The following is a 21,542-nucleotide window of genomic DNA, read 5'->3' on the forward strand; positions in this document are numbered from 1 at the left end:
TTAAATTCAACTTTGCTAACCGCGTCATGCAACCAAAGTTAACATGACAAAGACATGAATGCCACACATTTGATCCACTATTATTGCAAACATGATTAACAACTTTATTGCAAACATCTGACAAGGATAAACGAAACAGGCCTCCTGACTCATAGCCTTTACAGACAAAGGTTCCATACTTGGATATCACAAATTTATTCGACTCAAAGGCAAGCTTGTAGCCATCTCTACACACAAGAGATCCGCTAACAAGATTTTTGTTGACGGAGGGGACATAATGCATGTTCTTCAGCCGTACGATCTTCTCCGAAGTAAACTTCAGATCGACCGTGCCAACACCATGAACAGAAGCACTTGAACCGTTGCCCATCAGCACGGTTGAAGTCCCTGCGGTCTGATAAGACGAAAACATGGAAATATCACCGCATACATGCACATTAGCACCCGTGTCAATCAACCAATCAGGAGAATGACATACTGAAAGAATACTGGGAAATATACCATACCCATCATCCTTCATGTCAGTGTCTCCAATGACAACATTAACGGTCTTGCCGCCTTTCCCAGGATGATGCTTGTCATAGCGATTAGGGCAACTAGGCACTACTAGGGAAACCTTATACACAGAACTTTAGTGGTAGCGCATGTCAAAAAAGCACGCTGGTGCTAAGTAGCAGCAGCGCGCCACTGTAAACGGCGCTATAGATACAATTGTAGCAGTAGCGCGCCTGAAGATAAAAGCGCTGCTACTAAAATTCCCACGGCTTAGCCGATAGGCTACACATAGTAGTAGCGATCTACGTAGAACCGCACTACCGCTACTTGCTTTGTAGCAGCGCATTTACGATGCAATGCGCTACTGCTAAAGGAAATAAAATTAAATGGAAAGCAAATAGAAAAGTAAATGAAAATGAAAGAAATAGAAAAAGGTGAATGGAAAAAAAATAAAATGTGAAGAAAAATAAATGAAAAAGGGGAAAAAAGAGAAAGGAATAGCAGTAGCGCGTATCGAGGAAAACGTTGTAGCTAGCATAGCATTAGCACGTTTCCTGGAACGCACTACTGCTACTTCTGACTTAACCGCGCGGTCGTTCTTCCCCACGGCCACTTGCCCCAAATCAAACTCCTCCCGATGTCGCCGCCGCCGTCGACCGTCGGCCGCCGCGCGCTCTCCCGTCGCTCTCCGCACACCCTCGACGCCGCCCCCGACCCCGGATTCGACGCCGCCCCCGACCCCGACCTCGACGCCGCCCTCCGCCGCGCGCCCGAGCCCCGACCCCGACCTCGACGCCGCCTGCCCCTCTCTCGCCGCAGGCACCCGAGGTGAGCACGCCTGCTCCTCCCCCTCCCCTACCTCTGCCTAGATAGGGTTCTTCAAATTTTAGTTGCATCAAATTAGATAGGGTTCATCTATGGGTCGAAATGAATCGGATACGGATGCGGCTGGGATGTTTTCTTAGATGATGTTTTCTTAGATGATGAATAAACACTATTGTAATGCATAATAAAACGAGTAAAATTTGACCACTTATTTCACTTTTAAGTTGGATAATTGGAATATCCGCTACCACTTTCCACCCCTAGGTTCATCAAATTAGATGGTAATTAGGGCAATAGTTCCTAGGTACTAATTAGTTAGTAAGAACTAGGTACTAATTAGGTACTAGTTTATTTTTATTTATAGTAAGTTTATTTTTTGTAAGAACTAGTTGAATTAATAGAACTAGTTAGTAAGAACTTGTTATTATTTTTTTAGTTAAAGCAATTTTTCCCGCATAGACGTCGACGATGCCTATCCCGCATCCTCGTCGTCGAGTCAGCGGAGGACACCTGCGTCACCAGATGGGCCATGTCCGGGACTGGGCCCCGCCGGGGTGGTACTGGGAGGCGTACCTATCGGGGGTCGCAGGTTGGTGAGGAGCCAGCCTGTCGTTGACCCGAACCTTCTTTGGTGGCGGTCGCGTGGGCCAGTGACGGTCCAAAGGCTCGAGGACCCCGCGGAGGTGGTGCGTCACCGTGTCAGTGAGGAGGACGCGCATGTCCGTCGCTACTTGATTGCGTTGGAGCACAGGTTCTCCAATACGTGGCAGGTTCTCCAGGGATCTCACTGGAGATATGATCCTGTGATGGTTCCTTCTCTGTGGGTGTCCACCGCCCGCGCCGATACCCGTCGTGCGCTAGCGTTTTAGTTTTATTAGTGATGTTATATGTATGATACTATTCGGGTTGTATTAGTGACAATATTCGACGATGTACGGACGCATGAGATGATTTACATTTGCTTATTGAATGCATGCTAATTTGAATGCATGCTAATATGAGTCCTATAAGATATTTTGAAATGTATATCTTGTGTTGCTCAAATAGGATATGTGCGTGCCCAAGTGGCCGGTCATTTTTGCAGGTTACACCTCCGAGTGGCCTATGTTTTACCGGAGTGTTGATTCATTTCCGTTCCGGCAAATTTCAGGCGCTCGATATGTCCTATTTTAGCAAAGGTCATGCCGGATTTTTCCGTGAATTTTGGCATGACTTGTGCCAGAATATGTAGGAAATATCGAGTGCCCCGGATTTGTGTGTTGAGTATCCTGGTAGTTGTCTTCGATCGATTTTCAATTAATGTTTCAACTATGAACATAGGAAATGTCTGATGACGAAAAGGATTTCGATATTTGCAAATACTGAGAAGACGAGCGCGGCCTGTGTGACGGAATCTTCCTAGATGATGATAGGCGCTTCAGCATCAAGCTGGACGAGAACTTCGAAGTGGATACAGTAAGTCACAACGACAACTCTTTTTTCGTAATTAAGCATGACATCTGCTTCATTTGCTTCAACTTATAATTTATTTATTTTACTATTCTACTAGCGTATCCCCTGCCATGCAAGAGTTTTTGTATTGGATAAGATAGGTTTCAGTCGTACTATGGAGGTAAAGAAAGTTTACTTGAAGACCGAGCATGGTTGTATTTTCCATGCAAAATTATACAACGCAGACGACTACACCTATTTTGGATGCAAAACCTGGCGAGCACTATGCAAGACTTATGCATTTAAGCCTGATATGGTTATCACCTTTGATATTCGTCCGGAATATGATATTGAAGGTAATATCGACATCTGGGTCGATGTGCAGACGCCTCCAGTTATACCATTATGTGAGTTTCTCAACCATATTTATGTCTTTGACATTGTTTATTCAAAAATATTTGACAACTAATTTCTATTGTCAGCTTATTTCCGTTCAAGCAAACATGTCCAGCGCTTGGTAGACATGACCTACTACTGTCCCGGGGATGAACTAAACTGCGAGGAGATAAGTCATTATGTTTCATGGCTTGAGGACCTTCGTACTGTCAAGACAAATTTTCTTCCTGCACTTAGAAATGTTAGTACTGAAAACGTGCGACCAATTGTGTTCGTACTGAACTACGGTCACATCTATTTAGGAAAGATGGTAAGATTTTTACTATTTGTCATCAGTGCATCTTTTGCATACATTATTTTTTAAGCTAAACTTCATTGCTAAGTATGTTACTATACGATGTTCTTCAACAGGGACTCCCGATGAATGTTGTGCCTCATGGGATCGAGACTAAAGGTACCTGATACGTCTCCAATGTATCTATAATTTATGAAGCATTCATGCTATTATATTATCTGTTTTGGATGTTTACGGGCTTTATTATACACTTTTATATTATTTTTGGGACTAACCTATTAACCGGAGGCCTAGCCCATATTGCTGTTTTCTTGCCTATTTCAGTGTTTCGAAGAAAAGGAATATCAAACGAAGTCCAAACGGAATGAAACCTTTGGGAGCGTGATTTTTGGAACGAACGTGATCCAGGAGACTTGGAGTTGAAGTCAAGGAAGCTTCGAGGTGGCCACGAGGGTGGGGCACGCCCCCCCTACTGGGCGCGCCCCCTGTCTCGTGGGCCCCTCGTGGCTCCCCTGACCGACTTCTTTCGCCTATATATGTCCATATACCCTAAAAACATTGGAGAGAACAATAGATCGGGAGTTCCACCGCCGCAAGCCTCTGTAGCCACCAAAAACCAATCGGGACCCTGTTCCGGCACCCTGCCGGAGGGGGGATCCCTCACCGGTGGCCATCTTCATCATCCCGGTGCTCTCCATGACGAGGAGGGAGTAGTTCACCCTCGGGGCTGAGGGTATGTACCAGTAGCTATGTGTTTGATCTCTCTCTCTCTCTCGTGTTCTTGAGGTGGTACGATCTTGATGTATCGTGAGCTTTGCTATTATAGTTGGATCTTATGATGTTTCTCCCCCTCTACTCTCTTCTAATGAATTGAGTTCTCCCTTTGAAGTTATCTTATCGGATTGAGTCTTTAAGGATTTGAGAACACTTGATGTATGTCTGGCCGTGCTTATCTGTGGTGACAATGGGATATCACGTGATCCACTTGATGTATGTTTTGGTGATCAACTTGCGGGTTCCGCCCATGAACCTATGCATAGGGGTTGGCACATGTTTTCGTCTTGACTCTCCGGTAGAAACTTTGGGGCACTCTTTGAAGTAGTTTGTGTTGGTTGAATAGATGAATCTGAGATTGTGTGATGCATATCGTATAATCATGCCCACGGATACTTGAGGTGACAATAGAGTATCTAGGTGACATTAGGGTTTTGGTTGATTTGTGTCTTAAGGTGTTATTCTAGTACGAACTCTATGATAGATTGAACGGAAAGAATAGCTTCGTGTTATTTTACTACGGACTCTTGAATAGATCGAGCAGAAAGAATAACTTTGAGGTGGTTTCGTACCCTACCATAATCTCTTCGTTTGTTCTCCGCTATTAGTGACTTTGGAGTGACTTTTTGTTGCATGTTGAGGGATAGTTATATGATCCAATTATGTTATTATTGTTGAGAGAACTTGCACTAGTGAAAGTATGAACCCTAGGCCTTGTTTCCTACCATTGCAATACCGTTTACGCTCACTTTTATCATTAGTTGCCTTGCTGTTTTTATATTTTCAGATTACAAATACTCATATCTACTATCCATATTGCACTTGTATCACCATCTCTTCACCGAACTAGTGCACCTATACAATTTACCATTGTATTGGGTGTGTTGGGGACACAAGAGATTCTTTGTTATTTGGTTGCAGGGTTGTTTGGGAGAGACCATCTTCATCCTACGCCTCCCGCAGATTGATAAACCTTAGGTCATCCACTTGAGGGAAATTTTCTACTGTCCTACAAACCTTTGCACTTGGAGGCCCAACAACGTCTACACGAAGAAGGTTGTGTAGTATACATCAAGCTCTTTTTTGGCGCTGTTGCCGGGGAGGCTAGGTAAGCGGCACTCACACCCCGTCAACTAAGCTCTTTTCTGGCGCCGTTGCCGGGGAGGTGAGTGCTTGAAGGTATATCTTTAGATCTTGTAATCGAATCTTTTAGTTTCTTGTTTTATCACTAGTTTAGTCTATAAAAGAAAATTACAAAAAAATGGAATTGAGTTTGTCTCATACGCTTCATCTTTTTAATATATTTCGTGAGAATGATGGGAAGGAAAATTGTGCTCAATTGCTAGAGGAAGAATGCATTAAAATGTTTGGCACTAAATATTTGAATGATGAGCATGATTGCAATGTTGTTAGTATGAATTCCTTGAATACCCATGATGCTAATGATATGCAAAGCCACAAGCTTGGGGAAGCTATGTTTGATGAAGATGATATTTTTTGTCCCCCAAGTTTTGATGAGCAAATTATTATGATGAAAGCATGCCTCCTATTTATGATGATTATATTGATGAAAGTGGATTTGGAGAGGTCATGACTTTATTTAGTGATGATTCCACTATTTCGGAAGAGGTTCCAATTGATTATGAGAATAAAGTTGCTATCTATGATGATTATTGTGATGACTTGTATGCTATAAAGAATAAAGATAACCATGAAACTTGTCATCATGATTTTAATTTTCAATTGGATTATGCTTCACATGATAGTTATTTTGTTAAGTTTGCTCCCACTACTATTCATGAGAAGAAATTTGCTTATGTGGAGAGTAATAAAATTTCTATGCTTGTGCATCATGAAAATAATGCTTTATGTGCTGGTTATATTGTTGAATTCATTCAGGATGCTACTGAAAATTATTATGAGGGAGGAACATATGCTTGTAGGAATTGCAATAATATCAAGTTTCCCCTCTATGTGTTGAAAATCTTGAAGATTTGCTTGTTTTACCTTCCTATGCTAGTTGATTATTGTTCCCATAAGTTGTTTGCTCACAAAATACCTAGGCATAGGAAGTGGGTTAGACTTAAATGTGTTAGTAATATGCTTCATGATGCTCTCTTTATGTTTCAATTCTTATTTCTTATGTGAGCATCATTGAAATCATCATGCCTAGCTAGGGGCGTTAAACGATAGCGCTTGTTGGGAGGCAACCCAAATTTATTTTAGTTTTTTTTGCTTTTTGTTCCTGTTAGTAATGAATAAATCATCTAGCCTCTGGTTATATGTGGTTTTATGTTTTAATTAGTGTTCGTGCCAAGTAAGACCTATAGGATCTTCTTGGATGATAATTATTTGATCTTGCTGAAAAAGACAGAAACTTTCTGCTCACGAAAACAATTGTTAAAAATCACCAGAAAGTGATAAATACTGATTCCAATTGCAGTAGATCAATAATCAAATTATCTAGGTTGTCCTATTTTGGCAGATTTTTCTGAGTTCCAGAAGTTTGCGTTTGATACAGATTACTACAGACTGTTCTATTTTTGACAGATTCTGTTTCCTATGTGTTGTTTTCTTATTTTGATGAATCTATGAGTAGTATCGGAGGGTATGAACCATAGAGAAGTTGTAATATAGTAGATATAACACCAATATGAATTTAGAACGAGCTCACAACAGTACCTAAGTGGTGGTTTTATTTTATTATACTAACGGAGCTTACGAGTTTTCTGTTGAGTTTTGTGTTGTGAAGTTTTCAAGTTTTGGGTAAAGATTTGATGGACTATGGAATAAGGAGTGGCAAGATCCTAAGCTTGGGGATGACGAAAGGCACCCCAAGGTAATATTCAAGGACACCAAAAAGCCAAAGCTTGGGGATGCCCCCGGAAGGCATCCCCTCTTTCGTCTTCGTCCATCGGTAACTTTACTTGGAGCTATATTTTTATTCACCACATGATATGTGTTTTGCTTGGAGCGTCATTTTTATTTTGTTGGTATTTGCTTGATGTTATTTAGAATAATGTTTTGCATCTCTAGTTTCAATAAAAATTTCAAGGATAGCCTTTACCATGCTTATTTTAGCAAGTCTACATGTTGCTGTTTGAAAACAGAAAGTTTACCGCTGTTGCAAAAATTCCCTAGAAAAGTCAGAATGTGATAAAATGTTGAAACCTTTTGCATAATAATATCTGATAAATTTACTTTAGTGGGAATTTTCTCTCATAATTTTTGGAGTTAGGGAAGTATGATGAATCTTGCATTCTTTACAGATTGTACTGTTTTGGCAGATTGCTGTTAGGTTTGCATTGTTTGCATATGTTTGCTTGTTTAATGATTCTATTTGAGGATAGGAGTATTAAATATGCGGAAACATTTAGTATGCAATGTTGAATAATAATTTTAGTGATTGCTACAGTAGAGTATCATAAGGTTTTTGCATTGGTTTATACTAACTTATCTCACGAGTCCTTGTTGAGTTTTGTGTGGATGAAGCTTTTGAGATTTAGGGAGACTGTGATATAAAAGGAATTAAGGAGACACAAAAGTTCAAGCTTGGGGTTGCCCAAGGCACCCCAAGATAATATTTCAAGAAGTCTCAAGCATCTAAGCTTGGGGATGCCCCGTTAGGCATCCCACCTTTCTTCTTCAACAATTATCGGTTAGTATCGGTTGAGCCTAAGTTTTTGCTTCTTCACATGAGTTGTGCTATCCTTGCAATGTCATTTTATTTTGTTTTGCTTGCTGTTTGAATAAAATACCAAGATCTGAAATTCTTAAATGAGAGAGAGTCTTCACATAGTTACATAATTATTTAACTACTCATTGATCTTCACTTATATCTTTTTGGAGTAGTTTGTCATTTACTCGTGTGCTTCACTTATATCCTATGAGTAAATGGTTGAATGATTTGGATGTCATAAATCTGAAATTATATATGTTACATTTGCTTATCCCATGGGGAGTAATGACTTCACATCTAAGAAGTAGAGGTAGTAAATTTATTGAAGGTTAGCAAGCATTGTATTGGTCACTTGAACAATTCATGAAAGAATATTGAAGGAAGATAAATTTCACATATAAATATACTATCTTAGACATCTTCTATGATTGTGAGCCCCATTAATTATTTTCAAACCTGAGCAAATTAGTTGAAATTGGACAAGGAAGACAACGTAATGAGTTATGCTTGGGTATATTTGCATACAAGTTATATTGTTATGGATCCTCTAACATGTGGTGCTTGCTATTTAGAATCTTTTGCTAGCCTAAATATCTGTACTAAGCGGGAATACTGCTTGTGCATCCAAATTCCTTGAACCAAGTTTCTTCCATGAGTGTCCACCATACCTACCTATATGCGGTATTTACCTGCCGTTCCAAGTAAATTTGCATGTGCCAAACTCTAAACCTTCAAATAATAATCTGTTTTGTATGCCCGAATCGCTCAGTTAGCGACTAGGGGCTGTCAGTATCTTCCATGCTAGGTGGGTTATTCTCAAGATGAGTGGACTCCGCTCATCAATCACGAGAAAAATGGCCGGTAATCGGGATGCCCAGTCCCATGATCAAAAGATCAAAATCAAATCAAAAATAATTGCAAACAAAACTCCCCCAGGATTGATGTTAGTTGGAGGCACCCGTTGTTTCGGGCAAGCCATGGATTGATGATTGTTGGTGGAGGGGGAGTAAAAACTTTACCATTCTGTTTGGAAACCGCCTATAATGTATGTAGTATGGAAGATATTGGGAACTCTTGGTTGTTATGTTGACAATGAGATCATACCTCTCAAAATTATTTTCATCTCTATTTCAAAATCGAGCTCTAGCACCTCTGCAAATCCCTGCTTCCCTCTGCGAAGGGCCTATCTTTTACTTTTATGCAAGAGTCAGTAGTATTCCTTCTCATTCCTACCTACTCTTTAGTTGGCAAGCATCGTGTGTTGGGGAAAGATCTAAGCATATATGGCCATGCAAATATATTTGATCATGAATTATTATTGTTGACAATTATCTATATGATAAGTGAGTTGGGAGGCGAAACACTAAGCCCCTATCTTTCTCTGTGTTCGATGGATGCTATTTGTTCTAAGAATATGCTTTGAGTGGTAGTAATCATGGAAGACTATATGATAGTTGAGTATGTGGAGTTTGCTAAATCAAAGCTCTGACATAGACCCTTCCTGAAAATAAGATGAATTGTAATTGTTTGATGACTAAGAATGAAGTTTGCTAGTTTTCAAGAAAGTTTATGATCTATGCTTTAACATGTGAATAGCTTGTTACTTGATCTTGAGAAGTTTTATGAGATGAACTACTGTTATGACATATAATGATGCTAGAAAAGGTGATTGAAATTATCATTGATCAAACTTATGCACCTGCTAGCATTCACACTTCATAAATTCTTTCTTTTATCATTTACCTACTCGAGGACGAGCAGGAATTAAGCTTGGGGATGCTGATACGTCTCCAACGTATCTATAATTTATGAAGCATTCATGCTATTATATTATCTGTTTTGGATGTTTACGGGCTTTATTATACACTTTTATATTATTTTTGGGACTAACCTATTAACCGGAGGCCCAGCCCATATTGCTGTTTTCTTGCCTATTTCAGTGTTTCGAAGAAAAGGAATATCAGACGGAGTCCAAACGGAATGAAACCTTCGGGAGCGTGATTTTTGGAACGAACGTGATCCAGGAGACTTGGAGTTGAAGTCAAGGAAGCTTCGAGGTGGCCACGAGGGTGGGGCACACGCCCCCCCTACTGGGCGTGCCCCCTGTCTCGTGGGCCCCTCGTGGCTCCCCTACCGACTTCTTTCGCCTATATATGTCCATATACCCTAAAAACATCGGAGAGAACAACAGATCGGGAGTTCCGCCGGTGGCCATCTTCATCATCCCGGCACTCTCCATGATGAGGAGGGAGTAGTTCACCCTCGGGGCTGAGGGTATGTACCAGTAGCTATGTGTTTGATCTCTCTCTCTCTCATTTTCTTGAGGTGGTACGATCTTGATGTATCGCGAGCTTTGCTATTATAGTTGGATCTTATGATGTTTCTCCCCCTCTACTCTCTTCTAATGAATTGAGTTTTCCCTTTGAAGTTATCTTATCGGATTGAGTCTTTAAGGATTTGAGAACACTTGATGTATGTCTTGTCGTGCTTATCGGTGGTGACAATGGGATATCACGTGATCCACTTGATGTATGTTTTGGTGATCAACTTGCGGGTTCCGCCCATGAACCTATGCATAGGGGTTGGCACACGTTTTCGTCTTGACTCTCCGGTAGATACTTTGGGGTACTCTTTGAAGTACTTTGTGTTGGTTGAATAGATGAATCTGAGATTGTGTGATGCATATCATATAATCATGCCCACGGATACTTGAGGTGACAATGGAGTATCTAGGTGACATTAGGGTTTTGGTTGATTTGTGTCTTAAGGTGTTATTCTAGTACGAACTCTATGATAGATTGAACGGAAAGAATAGCTTCGTGTTATTTTACTACAGACTCTTGAATAGATCGAGCAGAAAGAATAACTTTGAGGTGGTTTCGTACCCTACCATAATCTCTTCGTTTGTTCTCCGCTATTAGTGACTTTGGAGTGACTTTTTGTTGCATGTTGAGGGATAGTTATATGATCCAATTATGTTATTATTGTTGAGAGAACTTGCACTAGTGAAAGTATGAACCCTAGGCCTTGTTTCCTACCATTGCAATACCGTTTACGCTCACTTTTATCATTAGTTGCCTTGCTGTTTTTATATTTTCAGATTACAAATACTCATATCTACTATCCATATTGCACTTGTATCACCATCTCTTCACCGAACTAGTGCACCTATACAATTTACCATTGTATTGGGTGTGTTGGGGACACAAGAGATTCTTTGTTATTTGGTTGCAGGGTTGTTTGGGAGAGACCATCTTCATCCTACGCCTCCCACAGATTGATAAACCTTAGGTCATCCACTTGAGGGAAATTTTCTACTGTCCTACAAACCTCTGCACTTGGAGGCCCAACAACGTCTACACGAAGAAGGTTGTGTAGTAGACATCAGTACCATGAGTATTGTTAGCTTACGGCCAAGATATCCTACAATGCACTTTAGTGCATTCAGGATTTCTAATAGCGAGGAATGCTTAATAGTGAAAGACTGGACCAAAACTGTGAAGGAGGAGTGCAGAGAAGTACTAGGGGGCAGCAATCAGAAGCGCAGCCCATGATTAGGAGACAGGTTCATCTGCATGCTCCAACTTGATGAAGGAGGAGTGCTACACATGTTTTATGTTATTTTACCTGGGAGAGAGCAGCGGGAGTGATTAGCTAGCTAGAAATGAGTTTGAAGATGATGATGTGCTACACTATGACTATGATGATTAAATAGCTAGTGTTGGTGGTAATGACTATGATGATTATTATTAGCCAGTGTTGGTGGTGATTAGATAGCTACCGCATCTAGTGTTGGTGGTGATTAGCTAGCTAGAATGAGTTTGAAGATGATGATGTGTACTGTTGGTGGTAATGACTATGATGATGATTAAATAGCTACTGTTGGTGGTAATGACTATGATGAAAATAGCTTGTGTTGGTGGATTAGATTCAAGTGGAGGCAACATGTGGTGCACATCGAAAATACTACTAGTCCAAACTAGATCAAGTTTGGATTAGTAGTATACTTTTGACATGCACCACATGTTCCCTCCACTTAAACCTAATCCACCTTCTTCATTTGACACACTGTTATGGACATATTGATATAACAGCCTCATAATTGGTATTGTACCAAAATTTGTATAACGACATATAAATACACTAAAAATTAAAAAAAATGAGAAAAAGAATACTAGTAGCGATGGAGAGGAAACACGCTACTACTAGCTATATTAGCAGTAGCGCTGGTGTGAACAAACGATGGTGCTATATGTCTTACCAGCAGCGCGTGTAGCACGCGCTACTGCTAAGGAATAGCTGTAGCGCCTTATCAGTAGTGCGCCCTCCCGCGCTAGTGATAAGCAAAATACCCGCGCTACTGCTAGGGTTTTCCCTAGTAGTGAGGAGCCCAATGATCAGGATCCCCACACACATGACAAACACCTTTCTTCTTGTCATTCTTCTTCTTGAAATTCGTGTGCTGCACAGCCTTGTTCCTCCCATCAAACTTTGCTTTACCATCAAACTTGCCCTTGTTCTTGAACTTGTGGGGCTGGAAGTTCTTCTTCTGTACCAGATTGGGGGACCGCGGGCCACGGCTGCTACGATCTTCCCCATCCCGGCTTGCGGCGTGCACCGCAGGTCGGGACAGTAGGCCTCCGAAATCGCGCCTTTTGAGTCCTGTACGGGAGAAGGGTGATAAGGTTTTTGGGGAGCGGTCAGCGCGACTACTGACTTCTTCGTCACGGACGCCGCCCCGAGGCCGTCCACTCCAGGCCGTCCCGTGGCTGCACCGACCGTCGCGCCGCCACTGCGTCGCCTCATCGAGCCATAGCGAGCGTGGCACGCGGTCCACGCCGCTGCCCCGAGACCATTCCCGCGGTTGCACCGATTCGAGTTTCCCTGCTGCGCCACCCCTACGGGCCGTAGCGCCGCGGCCCGCGGTCCCCGCCGCCGCCCCGAGGTCTTCCCGTCGTTGTTGTCGGTGTCAAAACCGGCGGATCTCAGGTAGGGGGTCCCGAACTGTGCGTCTAAGGCTAATGGTAACAGGAGGCAGGGGACACGATGTTTACCCAGGTTCGGGCCCTCTCTATGGAGGTAATACCCTACTTCCTGCTTGATTGATCTTGATGAATATGAGTATTACAAGAGTTGATCTACCACGAGATCGTAATGGCTAAAACCCTAGAAGTCTAGCCTATGTGATTATGATCGCCTCTACGGACTGAACCCTCCGGTTTATATAGACACCGGAGGGGACTAGGGTTATACAAAGTCGGTTACAGAGAAAGGAATCTACATATCCGAATCACCAAGCTTGCCATCCACGCAAAGGAGAGTCCCATCCGGACACGGGAATAAGTCTTCTATCTTGTATCTTCATAGCCCAACAGTCCGGCCCATGTTAATAGTCCGGCCGTCCGAGGACCCCTTAATCCAGGACTCCCTCAGTCGCCCCGACCTGCCCGCCGCCACTGTGTCGCCCCTTCGGGCCATAGCATCGCGGCCCACGGTCCACCGCCGTCCCCGCGCGTTGACTTCCTGTGGCATGCGCCGCGCCGCCTCCTTTGGCGCGAGAACGCCACCGTCCGGGCCGGTCTTCGTCATGCTGGCAGGCTTCTTCGCCTACTTCGAGCCCCGCCGGCGCGCTCCTAACCTAGCCACCGCCGCCGTCAGGCCGCCGCCGCCGCTCTACTTTGGCCGCTGCCGCCGTTACCCCCATAGCCGCGGCCGCCCGTCCACCTTCTTCGTCTTCGTCGAGCACCAGCCTGTCGCTAGCGTCACCGTCATCTACCCCAACCACTTCGTATACTCCGACAACCGCGGGCGACATCGGCCCTGCGCCGATTGCCTGATAACCCGCAAGTATACGGGATCAATTGTAGCCTCTTTCGATAAGTAAGAGCGTCAAACCCAACGAGGAGCTAAAGGTAGAACAAATACTCTCTCAAGTCCTATCTGCCACTGATACGACTCTACGCACGCTTAGTGTTCGCTTTACCTAGAACAAGTATGAAACTAGAAGTACTTTGTAGGTGTTGTTGGATAGGTTTGCAAGATAATAAAGAGCACGTAAATATAAACTAGGGGCTGTTTAGATAAAGAAGCTATAAAGTAAATATAACGAGTGTGGAAAAGTGGTGGTAGGAGTTGTGAAATTGTCCCTAAGCAATTGACTACTTTACTAGACCGATAGCAAGTTTTATGTGGGAGAGGCCACTGCTAGCATGTCATCCCTGACTTGGAATTCTATGCACTTATGATTGGAACTATTAGCAAGCATACGAAACTACTAACGTTCATTAAGGTAAAACCCAACCATAGCATTAAGATATATTGGTCCCCCTTCAATCCCGTATGCATCAATTTCTATGCTAGGTAGAAGCTTCTGTCACTCTTGCCCTCCAATACATAGTCCTATCAACATACAACTAACCCTATGGTGTGATCCACGCGTGCGCTCATATGATGGGCACCAAAGGACAGCAACATAACCACAAGCAAATTAAACCAATCATAGCAATTCATCAACCACCGATAGGACAACGAAAATCTACTCAGACATCATAGGATGGCAACACATCATTGGATAATAATATGAAGCGTAAAGCACCATGTTCAAGTAGAGGGTACAGCGGGTTGCGGGAGAGTGGACCGCTGTAGATAGAGGGGGAAGGTGATGGAGATGTTGGTGAAGATGGCGGAGGTGTTGGTGTAGATCGCGGTGATGATGATGGCCCCCGGCGGCGTTCCGGCGCCACCGGAAGCAAGGGGGAGAGAGCCCCCCTTCTTCTTCTTCTTCTTCTTCCTTGACCTCCTCCCTAGATGGGAGAAGGGTTTCCCCTCTGGTCCTTGGCTCCCATGGCATGGGAGGGGCGAGAGCTCCTCCGAGATTGGATCTATCTCTCTGTTTCTGCATTCTCCCCTTCTGCCTTTCCACCGTTTCGTATATATATATATATATGAAGATCCGTAACTCCGATTGGATTGAAACCTTCGCCCAGATTTTTCTCTGAAAATTAGCTTTCTTGCGGCCGAAGAAGAGCAGCAACCGCCTTACAGGTGGCCCACGAGGGTCAGGGGCGCGCCAAGTGAAAGTGGCGCGTGGGCCACCCTTGTGGCCACCTCGGGCACCGTCTCGCGTTGATTCTTCTTCCCATATTCCCCAAATATTCCAAAAATATTCTCCGTCCGTTCTTATCCTGTTTGGACTCTGTTTGATATGGGTTTCCTGCGAAACATAAAACATGCAATAAACAGGAACTGGCACTGGGCACTGGATCAATATGTTAGTCCCAAAAATAATATAAAAAGTTGGCAAAAGTATATGAAAGTTGAAGAATATTGGCATGGAACAATCTAAAATTATAGATACGACGGAGACATATCAGCATCCCCAAGCTTAATTCATGCTCGTCCTCGAGTAGGTAAATGATAAAAAAGATAATTTTTGATGGGGAATGCTACCTAGCATAATCTTGATCATATATCTAATCATGGCATGAATATTAAGACACGAGTGATTCAAGGCAATAGTCTACCATTTGACATAAAAACAATAATACTTCAAGCCTACTAATAAAGCAATCATGTCTTTTCAAAATAACATGGCCAAAGAAAGTTATCCCTACAAAATCATATAGTCTGGCTATGCTCCATCTTCACCACACAAAATATTCACATCATGCACAACCCCGATGACAAGCCAAGCAATTGGTTCATACTTTTTAACGCGCTTCAGCTTTTTCAACCCTCACGCAATACATGAGCGCAAGCCATGGACATAGCACTTTAGGTGGAATAGAATATGATGATGGGGGTTATGTGGAGAAGACAAAAAAAAGAGAAAGTCTCACATCGACCCGGCTAATCAACGGGCTATGGAGATGCCCATCAATTGATGTCAATGCGAGGAGTAGGGATTGCCATGCAACAGATGCACTAGATCTATAAGTGTATGAAAGCTCAAACTGGAAACTAAGTGGGTGTGCATCTAACTTGCTTGCTCATGAAGACCTAGGGCATTTGAGGAAGCCCATCGTTGGAATATACAAGCCAAGTTCTATAATGAAAAATTCCCACTAGTATATGAAAGTGATAACTCAAGAGCTCTCTATATGAAGAACATGGTGCTACTTTGAAGCACAAGTGTGGAAAAAGAGGATAGTAGCATTGTCCCTTTTTATATATTTTTTTCTTTTTTTTTGCGGGCTTCTTTGGCCCCCTTTTTATTTAGGCTTCATTGACCTCTTTTTTTTGGTACAATGCTCTATTAATGATGATCATCACACTTCTATTTACTTGCAACTCAATATTACAACTCGATACTAGAACAAAGATATGACTCTATATGAATGCCTCCAGCAGTGCACCGGGATGTGCAATGATCTAGCGTAGCAATGACATCAAAAAATGGACAAGCCATGAAAACATCATGCTAGATATCTTACGATCATGCAAAGCAATATGACAATAAATGCTCAAGTCATGTATATGATGATGCTGAAAGTTGCATGGCAATATATCTCGGAATGGCTATGGAAATGCCATGATAGGTAGGTATGGTGGCTGTTTTGAGGAAGATATAAGGAGGCTTATATGTGATAGAGTGTATCGTATCACGGGGTTTGGATGCACTGGCGAAGTTTGCACCAACTCTCGAGGTGAGAAAGGGCAATGCACGGTACCGAAGAGGCTAGCAATGACGGAAGGGTGAGAGTGCGTATAATCCATGGACTCACATTAGTCATAAAGAACTCATATACTTATTGCAAAAGTTTATTTTCCCTCGAAGCAAGGTACTACTACGCATGCTCCTAGGGGGATAGATTGGTAGGAAAAGACCATCGCTCGTCCCCGACCGCCACTCATAAGGAAGACAATCAATAAATACCTCCTGCTCCGACTTCGTTACATAACAGTTCACCATACGTGCATGCTACGGGAATCACAAACTCCAACACAAGTATTTCTACAATCCACAACTACCCACTAGCATGACTCTAATATCACCATCTTTATATCGCAAAACTATTGCAAGGAATCAAACATATCATATTCAGCGATCTACAAGTTTTGTGTAGGATTTTATGACTAACCATGTGAATGACCAATTCCTGTCATCTCTCTCAATAGATATAAGTGAAGCAAGAGAGTTTAATTCTTTCTACAAAAGATATACCCACGCTATAACAAATATAAGTGAAGCAAAAGAGCATTCTACAAATGGCGGTTTTCTATGTAAAGAGAAACAGGCAATCCAAACTTCAAATGATATAAGTGAAGCACATGAAGCATTATATAAAGCCATACTCAAAAGATTTAAGTGAAGTGCAATGAGCATTCTATAAATCAACCAAGGCCTATCTCATACCAGCATGGTGCATAAAAGAAAAATTAAAACTAAATGCAAAAGCCGCTCCAAGATTTGCACATATCGCATGAACGAAACGAATACAAAAACATACCGATACTTGTTGAAGAAAGAGGGGATGCCTTCCGGGGCATCCCCAAGCTTAGACGCTTGAGTCTCCTTGAATATTTACTTGGCGTGCCTTGGGCATCCCCAAGCTTGAGCTCTTGCCTCTCTTCCTTTTCCTCATATCGAGACCTCCTCGATCAAACACTTCATCCACACAAAACTTCAACAGAAAAGTCGGCAAGATCCGTTAGTATAATAAAGCAAATCACTACTCTAAGTACTGTAGCAAACCAATTCATATTTTGTTTTTGCATTGTGTCTACTGCAATATAACTTTTCCATGGCTTAATCCACTAATATAAATTGATAGTTTCATCAAAACAAGCAAACTATGCATCAAAAACAGAATCTGTCAAAAACAGAACAGTCTGTAGCAATCTGAACATCCACCATACTTCTGGTACCCCAAAAATTCTACCAAAATTAGGAAACATAAAAAATTTGTACATCAAGACAGTGCAAAAAGAATCAGAACCGTTTGACGTCCCAGCAAAAAATGTAAAATGGCGAACTACAGCCAAAGTTTCTGTCCTGCACCGTACAAACCAACAAGCATTGTAAACATCCTAAAGGCAAACCTTGGCACATTATTTTTATAATACAATGGAATTGTACAAGGGGATAATTATTTTTGTTGAAAAGTTTCTGTCATCAAGATTCACAAAGTTTCGATGAGCATGAACAAAGTCAAAGGCTAGCTCCCACTTCAACAATGCTTGTCTCTCTCACTCTCACTTTCCTTTTTGAAAAGTTTTGGGTTCCCCTCTTTATTTTTTTTTTGTTTTTAAACTATATGAAAGCACTCAACAGAAATAAATGACTCTCTAAAACTTTCGGGTTGTCTGCCTGGCAGCGCTTTCTTTAAAGCCATTAAGCTAGGCATATAGTGCTCAAGTAATGGATCCACCCGGATCCCAAGGTATATCAAAGCCAATTTTAATTAACAATGATTTGTGATTTAGTAGTGAGCACAAAGTAACATATATCATGCAACAACGAAGTCTAACTCTCTTCCTATGCATTGGCATGTCATAAAAGAACAATTCATGCACACCAAGTAAAGGCCAATGCATAGTATAAATAGTTTCTTGCAATTTTATCGTATTGGAAACATAGAGAGGTGGAGATATAGTTCCTCTCTCATAATAATTGCAAGTAGGAGCAGCAAGCACATGCATATTACATTCATCAAAATTATCATGCGCAATGGTAAAAGGCAACCCATCAATATAATCCTTAATAAGCACAACCTTCTCCGATATAGTGTAGTTTGGAGAATTCAAAAAGATAATAGGACTATCATGCGTGGGTGCAATAGCAACAATTTCATGTTTAACATAAGGAACTATAGCAAGTTCATCTCCATAATCATCATTCATATTGGCATCTTGGCCACAAGCATAGCAAGCATCATCAAAAAGGGATATTTCAAGAGAATCAACGGGATCATAACAATCATCATAGCAATCATCCTTCGGTAAGCACGAAGGGGAACTAAACAATGTATGAATTGAAGAGTTACTCTCATTAGAAGTGGGCACGGGTAGCTAATCCGCTCTTCCTCCTTTTGTTCTTCGCTCTCCTCATCATCTTTTTCATCCAATGAGCACACAGTTTCATCAATTTCTTCTTCCATAGACTCCTGCAAAATATTAGTCTCTTCTTGGACAGCGGAGAATTCCTCAATATATGGTTTAACATAGGCATTAGAAGCATAATTATCATAACAATATTCAAGTATGGCAAAAATTTCAGATTTGTAAACAGTGGCATCATACTTTTCAATCAAAGAAGCAATTTCATAAGCACCCTTAAAAGCAACAAATTCCTCAGTTTGTTGAACATCATAGTAATTATAAACACCCTTAGCATATGAAGATACGGTTCCATTATCAATAAACTTACATTGGTAGGGAAGGTGTTTCTTAGAGTTTTCAGAACAACAAGTAACATCATATATTTCACATAAATTCCAAGCATAGCATTGCAAACGATGAATTTGATCCAGTAAAAGTTTCCCTTTTTCAGATATACGGTGTCGCACATAACAAGCATGCTCATCTAAAGATTTGCCCTCAACTAAGCTAGTTGGGGTTTCAGCACGAGCACGTAGGGATCGAAGATGATCCAAGTAAAAAGCTTCAGGAGTGTGATAGATTTTGAGTGGTTCTTCAACCATTGGTGTAGTAGGTACAACTAATTTTTTTGGTATTTTGCGTTTCCTACCCATAACTAAAGATAGAAAGCAACTAAGAACAGCAAATAAAAATTACTTAGTGATAAAGCAAACAAGCACACACGAGAATATTCACCCCACGCTATTGCTCCCCGGCAACGGCGCCAGAAAAAGGTCTTGATAACCCGCAAGTATACGGGATCAATTGTAGCCTCTTTCGATAAGTAAGAGTGTCGAACCCAACGAGGAGCTAAAGGTAGAACAAATACTCTCCCAAGTCCTATCTACCACTGATACGACTCTACGCACGCTTAGTGTTCGCTTTACCTAGAACAAGTATGAAACTAGAAGTACTTTGTAGGTGTTGTTGGATAGGTTTGCAAGATAATAAAGAGCACGTAAATATAAACTAGGGGCTGTTTAGATAAAGAAGCTATAAAGTAAATATAACGAGTGTGGAAAAGTGGTGGTAGGAGTTGTGAAATTGTCCCTAAGCAATTGACTACTTTACTAGACCGATAGCAAGTTTTATGTGGGAGAGGCCACTGCTAGCATGTCATCCCTGACTTGGAATTCTATGCACTTATGATTGGAACTATTAGCAAGCATACGAAACTACTAACGTTCATTAAGGTAAAACCCAACCATAGCATTAAGATATATTGGTCCCCCTTCAATCCCGTATGCATCAATTTCTATGCTAGGTAGAAGCTTCTGTCACTCTTGCCCTCCAATACATAGTCCTATCAACATACAACTAACCCTATGGTGTGATCCACGCGCGCGCTCATATGATGGGCACCAAAGGACAGCAACATAACCACAAGCAAATTAAACCAATCATAGCAATTCATCAACCACCGATAGGACAACAAAAATCTACTCAGACATCATAGGATGGCAACACACCATTGGATAATAATATGAAGCGTAAAGCACCATGTTCAAGTAGAGGGTACAGCGGGTTGCGGGAGAGTGGACCGCTGTAGATAGAGGGGGAAGGTGATAAAGATGTTGGTGAAGATGGCGGAGGTGTTGGTGTAGATCGCGGTGATGATGATGGCCCCCGGCGGCGTTCGGGCGCCACCGGAAGCAAGGGGGAGAGAGCCCCCCTTCTTCTTCTTCCTTGACCTCCTCCCTAGATGGGAGAAGGGTTTCCCCTCTGGTCCTTGGCTCCCATGGCGTGGGAGGGGCGAGGGCCCCTCCGCGATTGGATCTATCTCTCTGTTTCTCTCTGTTTCTGCGTTCTCCCCTTCTGCCTTTTCACCGTTTCGTCTATATATGGAGATCCGTAACTCCGATTGGATTGAAACATTAGCCCAGATTTTTCTCCGAAAATTAGCTTTCTTGCGGCCGAAGAAGAGCAGCAACCGCCTTACAGGTGGCCCACGAGGGTCAGGGGCGCGCCCAGTGAAAGTGGGCGCGTGGGCCACCCTTGTGGCCACCTCGGGCACCGTCTCGCGTTGATTCTTCTTCCCATATTCTCCAAATATTCCAAAGATATTCTCCGTCCGTTTTTATCCCGTTTGGACTCCATTTGATATGGGTTTCCTGCGAAACATAAAACATGCAACAAACAGGAACTGTCACTGGGCACTGGATCAATATGTTAGTCCCAAAAATAATATAAAAAGTTGCCAAAAGTATATGGAAGTTTAAGAATATTGGCATGGAACAATCAAAAATTATAGATACGACGAAGACGTATCATTGCCGCCGCAGCCGTCGTCGAGTTTTTCTCTGCTGGCCCCTTCGACTTCTTTGACATGGCGTACAGCTCGTGCAGGTCCCTCGTCTACGCATGCCCGGTGCGGGCAACACCGATGCGTGCCTTCGTGCACGACGTGTCCCTGGCCCTGGCAAGCCTGGTGCGGCGCTTCGTTAACTTCTTCTTCGTCCGTCTACGCATGCCCGATGCTGGCAACACCGATGCATGCCTTCGTCCACGACGTGTCCCCGGGCTTGGCACACCCGCCGCGATGCCTCGTCAACAACGTCTTCTTTTCGG

This window comes from Triticum aestivum, chromosome 5D (genome assembly GCF_018294505.1).
Source record: "Triticum aestivum cultivar Chinese Spring chromosome 5D, IWGSC CS RefSeq v2.1, whole genome shotgun sequence".
Classification (NCBI taxonomy): Eukaryota; Viridiplantae; Streptophyta; class Magnoliopsida; order Poales; family Poaceae; genus Triticum; species Triticum aestivum.